The following is a 7,491-nucleotide window of genomic DNA, read 5'->3' on the forward strand; positions in this document are numbered from 1 at the left end:
ACATTTAAAATATGCTAAAAACTAAAGTATAATCATCAAAACTCGAAATGTATTCGAGTTAAACAGAGTTATACATTTATAACAGACTCAAATTGAAGAAATATTAACCGAATCTGGACCCAAATATATATAAAGCCCGAAAACGAAAGGTCTCCGAATGAAAACAGTATAAACGGCACGTTGTTCAAGTTTTTACACGTAGGACGGTACGCAGTGTGAAAAGAAGCGTTTGACTAGGTCGAAAGAAGTTCTCTTTTAATGGCGAAACATTCGTCATTTCATTTTAAGGATCTTTGTGTGGGGGAGTCGATTCGATAGAGATCGAAGCAGTTATGCCAGGAGGAGGAGGAGGTGCGCTCAAGTCCTTGAAGCCAAAGATCCAATCGGTGGATATACAAGCCGCCGCGGGATGGGGTATCGCCGCCGCAGCCGGCGCCATATGGGTCGTACAAGTAAGCCCATTCCTCTTGAATAGTGGTGGGTGATTCATGAACGCTTTAAGAATTGTTACTTGTATCATATCTCATTTTGTTTCATCGCAGCCATTTGATTGGATAAAGAAGACTTTTATTGATAAACCCGCAGCTGAGGAGAACTGAACTGAGAGATCACCAAAAGATTCAAGACAAAGAAGTGCGAGTTTTTTTCTTTTCTTTTCCCAGTTTCTAAGTTTGTTACAGCTGAATAAAGTTTTTGTTCTTTGTTTGTTTGTTGATTCATGTAGACCTGCTCTGTCTTTCTCTTAAATGTTATGACATGAGAAAGCATTCACTCACCAAACTTATCAGAAAAGAGGACCCGTTTTGATTTTTACTTGTTTGTTGTTATTTCCATATGAAGTATATATAGATCAGGAGGTATCATCAGGAAAAAGTTATGATGATGATTTAGATTGTTGAGCTTAAAGAGCTCAGAAACTTTATACTTTGCCAAATGGGTAAGACCGACCCAGAAGCGAAGCTTTATTCTTCAGGCACCCTTTCTAATCAACCAACTCCAGAGTTATATATATCACTCCAAGACAACACAAGTCAGTGATCAAGCTTAATCTGACCAAAAAATCTAATTACATTAAGCATAGACGTAACGAGCAATCCAGATCAGGATCAATCTACAACTATAGCTGTCAAATGGGTGGGCAATTGGTTGCCATGTCCAAAAATATAAATGGATCTATTTTGGTGACACCCATTTGTCCATGCAGATTATAAATGGATAAGAATCACAAGACCAATGGTAATGGGCGTTAATGGATTTGGACTATGTGGACATTGGCGGTCCAATGGTCACAAAAGTTAGGGTTTTTAAAATTTAATATCGAATTTTCCGACAAAACCATAAAATCAAGTGTTCTCGCTAAAACCGCAAAAACATTTTTTTCCGCCACAACCGGAAACTCATTTCCGGGCAAAACCACAAAATCAAGTTTTCCCACCAAAACCGGAAAATCGAGTTTTTCCGCCAAAATCGGAAAATCGAGTTTTCCCGCCAAAACCGCAAAATCGAGTTTTTCCGCCAAAAACCGCAAAATCGAGTTTTTCCGCAAAAACCGCAAAATCGAGTTTTTCCGCAAAAACCGCAAAATCGAGTTTTTCCGCCTAAACTGCAAAATCGAGTTTTTCCGCCAATACCGTAAAATCGAGTTTTCCCGCCAAAACCGCAAAATCAAGTTTTCCTGCCAAAACCGAAAAATCGAGTTTTTCTGCCAAAACCGTTAAATCGAGTTTTCCTGCCAAAACCAGAAAATCGAGTTTCCCGCCAAAACCGGAAAATTGTGTTTTCTTTGCAAGATTGAAAAATCGAGTTTTCTTGTCAAAACCGGAAAATCGAGTTTGTCCGTCAAAACCCAAGTTTTTCCGACAAAACTGCAAAATTGATTTTTTCATCGAAACCGCAAAATCGAGTTTTCCGCCAAAACCGTAAAATTTCTAGGCTTATAGATTAAAATTTAAATTTTTCTTATATGGTCTATTGCAGTCCATGTAAACATGAGTGTTAGTGGGTCTGGTCCTTAATGAACATTGTTCCTAATGGACATTGTCAATCTTTGTCCACAAACAATAAATAGATAAATGGATATGGGCTAATGGACGTGGGCTAGCCTGGTTTACGGCTCTATTTACAACACCTCTTAAACTCAAACACCTCTACTCACAACATTACCCTTGTGTTGTGTGTTTTCATCATTAAGTCAACTGATGCAAATTCCAGTTAAACCCTAAATCTCGATATATCTGTCCTTTAGCTTCTTTTGGTTAGAGGAGTTGAAAAAGATGAACAGAGGTAAGTAAGAATTGTATTTTTTATTTAGTCTTGGGACAGGTAGAGTTTGCAATTGATTTGTTCTTTAACTGCTGTTTTGTGGTCTGTTTGAAGTCATTAGCACTTTTTCCAGCTAAGTTTCATGAGGGCATGTGGATCAGACGAGGTAACTTCTCTTGCACAAATGTTGCTTGGCTATTCCCATATTGAGATGGATTCTTAATTGTTGTTTCTGATTTGCAGGAAGCTTGCAAAGTTACTTGTATCGTTTGCAAAGTTCTCTTCTTTGAGCAAGGCCGTCTCCTCAAGTCTCTAAAATGGTAAAAAGCTTGTTTTTCTTTCCTTTTTTTTTTTATTGTGGTATGAATGTCATCTAGTTTTGTTTATCAAAGTTCATGTTAAGTTTGGGGATGGTGAAAATGCATGCCAGAAATCTTCAGCGTTGCTAAGCCAACTCCAGCTGATGAAAGCTCTCAAATACCCATTGCACTGGGAGACGGTGAGATAGGTTCGAGTGATGATGGCATGCCTCCACCGTCCGTTTGGGGTGCAATGTGATGCAGACACAGATTCTGGATCATTCATAGTAACGTTCTTCTTGCAAGGCTCGGCTATATATTTCTAAAGAGAGGGAACCTATAGTATGTAACCAACACATGTTACGTTTTATTATATCCACTGACGATATATTTATTGGAGATGAGATGAAACGTTTACAAGTCTTCTCTACCTCTTCGATTCTGTCAAGATTATCAAATTCCTTTGTTGCTGCCATGGCTTCTATTAACTCAGGGATTAAGCAACCACCGACTTTGCCACCCTTTTTCATGGCCAATCAAAAATAACTCTTGTTCAGGATCAGACGCTATTGCAATGTCCACTGCCAAAAGCTTTATGTCATACAGAGGAAGCAAACCAAAAGATTGATGAATGAGAGAGAGACTCACCACTTGTTAACTATTCAGTAGTCACTAATCCAGTCACAACAGCTCTAATGTGCCACATTAAGTCTTAGAGATATATATATATATACCACTCCTAAATGGCTAATAGCTGAGTGGCTAAATGGTGTTCAAAAAAAGGCGCTGAGCGGCTAAACATCTTGGAAGCTTATACCAGTCCTATTATTCCTTCCTATTCACCAACTATATAACCAACTCATAACAGCTCTAATCTGCTACCTTCAGTCCTACGCTAGTCATTGTATACCTATAGACCCGGGTTGGGTGGAGGACCTTTTTACTTACCGGGTCTTCTTGGACGAAGAAACAAGCACAACATGAAGGACCCACAGTGTGTAATAAGAAAGTTCAAAAACTCCATGCCCACTGCTACTCTGGTCGAGTCGCAGATGACAGGTTGGCAAGGGTAAAATCGTCATTTTAAACGTTTTCTTTGTGGCTGTTTTTTTTGACAAAAGGCTTGCATATTTATATATAAAAGAAAGCAAATGTTTTACAAGCACATGCATATATTCATGGTTATAGACCCACCTTAGTTAACAACCCATCATTAAAACCATAATTTAAAAGATCAGATTTGGCCCAAATAGCCCAAGTAACTGAATCGACTTCCAAGTTCGCTAATCTCAATTACGATGCCGTCAAAAGCCAAAGCTGCATATAGCGAGAGGAGATGATCGGAGAATCAAACCTGTAACCGCTGATGCGATCGGTGATCAGTTTGATGACCGCATCCTGTGAACGGTATTGATTGTTTGTGTAACCTTTTGTTCCTCTCCTGCCATACCCAGTATATCGTCGATTGCCAACATAACAATGTCAGTTTCTTTGCCATTTTGTTCCCTTGTAGTGTCTGCATGGAAAGCAAAGTTTGATCCCAATTCCTCAGCGGTTGCAGGTGACATCTTCTGGAAATCTCCACCCAAATTCCCCAACTATACGGACACAGATAGAATAAATGGTCCCTTGATTCAGCAGCCTGACTACAGAGAAGACAAGCCCCATCCGTTTGAAGTCCCCAGCCTATAAGACGGTCCCTAGTTGGGCATCTATTCGGTACAAACAACCAAGTTAGGAAGTTGTGGCATGGAATTCCTCTACCAATCCAAACAATAGATGCCCACGGTACTGTCTCTTCCCTGTCCCTCAGCTTTCGATATATCTCGCTTGTACTGTATCTTGATGACGGTTTATCACTGACTATCCACTCATAGCGATCCTCCGTCTCAGTCAGACCTAATGTTGTGAAGAATATGTGGAGTTGAAGCATACTTTCAGAGCGCGGAGGAGGAAGTCTCCAGTTTCCATCAACAAAAAGGTCCGCTACAGTTGTTTTCAAGCTTATACCCATACCTGAAGTTTGGTCTGAGAGCAGAAACTGTGAAAGTTTCCCAAAGGGGGACCAATTATCTGACCAGAAGCGACATGATTCTCCATTGCCTACTTGCATCCTTATCCAGGTATAGACTTCATCTCTAAGCTTGAAAAGCTTATTAACAAGCCATGAGTTTGATGTGGAAGGTCTCATAGTCCAGAAATTTGAAAGGGAGCCTTTTAGAACTTCTGCCTTGAACCATCCCACCCAAATTGATCCTGCTTGAAAGAACAGCAACCATATCAGTTTTATACAACACGCCTTGTTCCAAGTTAATAGGTCCTTTACCCCTAGTCCACCACAAGTTTTTTCCTTAGTCACCACTTCCCAAGATACCTTAGCCGAGTGATGCGCATCAAGTCTACCTTTCCACAGGAATAGACCACACAAGGAATTTATTCTTTTTATACAAGCTTTAGGAAGTAGGAAGGTTGAGCACCATAAGTTAGTAATACCCGCAATGATTGTTTTGATTAAGAGTAGCCTCCCAGCAAACGACAGTGTCTTTACAGTCCATGAAGTGAATTTTGATTTGACTTGCTGTATCAGAACCTCACAGTTTGCTATTGTTAACTTCTTTGTGCAGAGGGGAACACCAAGATAGCGCACTGGTAGAGTCCCATTAGACACCTTAATGACATCTATCTCCTGTTGCGATAAACCGGAGGCATACAATGAAGACTTCTGTACACTTACAGCAAGGCCAGAGCGCAGTTCAAACTCTTTCAGTACCTGGAGAAGATTCTGTACTGAGCCAAGGGAACCATCCATGAAGATCAACAGGTCGTCGGCAAAACATAAGTGGGTGAGCTTGGACTTGCTACACTTGTGATGGTACTTGATCTTCAAGTCAGCGGCGGCTTTATTCAGCATGAGGGAGAGCATATTCATAGCAATGACAAAGAGATAGGGAGAAAGGGGGTCTCCCTGCCTAAGTCGCCGGTTACCCTTGAAGTGTCCGTGCACTCTACCGTTATAGCTGACGGTGAAGTTAGGTGTACAGATGCACGCACGAAGCCAACCCACCAGAAGTGGCGGGAGATGCAGACCCTCGAGGCAGTTGAATAAGAATTCCCAGGAGAGAGTGTCGAAAGCCTTAGCTATATCCACCTTGATGGTAATCCTTTTTGGCCCTGTCTTTCGATGATAACCGTTTACAAGTTCCCCTGCTAAGACCGTGTTCTCCACTATTAACCTGCCTTTAACGAAAGCTGTCTGGTTAGGAACAATGAGCTCTGGCAAAATAGATTTTATCCTCCTGACAAGAAGTCTAGCTACAACTTTGTAGAGAGTGTTAAGGCAGCTAATAGGGCGAAAATCAGTAATGGCAGAAGCTCCTGGGCGCTTTGGAACTAGTGCGAGTATTGTAGAGTTCGTGGAAGCTGGCATGAAGGAGTAGTGGAAGATGTGCGAAATCGAGGAGAGTACCTCCGTTCCTAAGAAACTCCAAGAAGACTTGTAGAACTCAGATGTGAGACCATCAGGACCTGGAACTTTGTTAGGATTGATTTTGAATAGAAGCTTCTGAATCTCCTCAGCAGTTGGGATTATAGTCATTGCAATAACATGAGCCGGAGTAGGAGTGAAACCAGAGAGCTGAGTAAACCAGTCAGGAGAGGAGTGAAGTTGAAGCGGTTGCAACAAGTCTAGGCCGAACAGATTGCGGAAATGCGTTATGGCATGAAGGCTCATGAGTAGGGGGTCAGTGAACAATCCACCCGTTGACAGCATGAAGGACCGAATAGTGTTGTAACTCGCCCTTGTTTGGAAAATTCTGAAGAAGTAAGCCGTGTTTTGATCCCCTTCATTCAGCCAGTTTACCCTTGACTTTTGTCGAAAATAACATTCTTCAATTTGGCGCAGGAATAACCACTTCTGATGCAGCTGTCGTTCTTCTTCAAAGAGATGGGGAGTTGGATTTGTCAAAGCTTGTACCTGCACATCTTGAAGCAAACTGTTAGTTTCTAAAACCCTCACCTGAATATTAGAAAAGTTCTCTCTATTTAACTGTTTTAACACTCCTTTTACTGTTTTTTGCTTCCAACAAAGATTTGTGAGAGTGAATGCCATGCTTCCGGCCTGATTCCAAGCCTCAAGGACCGTCTGGTGAAAGAGCGGGTGTTTAGTAAGGTAGTTAAAGAACCGAAAGGGCTTGGTTCCAGCTAAGGGGAGTTGGTGGGCTAGGTCTAGAAGACAAGGGCAATGGTCTGACATCTCAGGGGGAAGAAAGGTAGCGACACTGTTTGGAAAGAGGGATATTACATTCGAGTTGACGAGCAGGCGATCAAGTTTTTTAGCAATGGGATTTTCCGGCCGGTGGTTAGACCAAGAGTGAAGTGGGCCCTGAAACCGAAGGTCAAACATTCCCATCTGATGAAGAGTGTTCCTGAATTCCGACATTTGAGGAGAGATGGAGTTAACCTCAAACAGGGAATGCTCAGAGTGATGAATGATCTCATTAAAGTCACCACCTAAGATCCATGGAAGGTTCGCAAGATTCAACAGCTGGTGCAGGTGAAGAAGTTCAACCCACAAGCCCGCTCTTTTTGCTCTTTCGTTAGAAGCGTAAATTGCAGTGTAGATAAAAGGAGCAGTAGCTGGGAGGTGTACTTGACAAGTTAGCTGTTGAGGTGACTGATGCATCACTTGTACCTTGACTGGGTCCTTCCAGATGACAATTATCCTTCCATCTTCATCAGAGAGATGATTTGTTGCATAGTTCCAGCCACGACAAAGAGAAGACATGAGCTGGGCCAGATTCTGATCTTTGATATGGGATTCTAAGATAGTACCAAAAATAGGTTGATGAGTCTTTAGCCAATTACAAAAAGGGGTGTGCTTATCCGGGTCATTTAGACCGCGGACGTTCCAAAAAAATAGTTTTGTATACAT

The 7,491-nt window shown here is 41.6% G+C and overlaps 1 long non-coding RNA gene across 1 annotated transcript; it reads left to right on the forward strand.

The window, feature by feature from the left end:
* Nucleotides 1–269: 269 nt before the first annotated feature.
* Nucleotides 270–604, forward strand: LOC125586895. The gene is made up of 2 exons (XR_007323430.1): nucleotides 270–452; nucleotides 543–604. It is a non-coding gene; the product is annotated as an uncharacterized LOC125586895 (long non-coding RNA).
* Nucleotides 605–7,491: the final 6,887 nt, after the last annotated feature.

The sequence above is a fragment of the Brassica napus genome, chromosome C5 (assembly GCF_020379485.1).
Source record: "Brassica napus cultivar Da-Ae chromosome C5, Da-Ae, whole genome shotgun sequence".
NCBI classification, from domain to species: Eukaryota; Viridiplantae; Streptophyta; class Magnoliopsida; order Brassicales; family Brassicaceae; genus Brassica; species Brassica napus.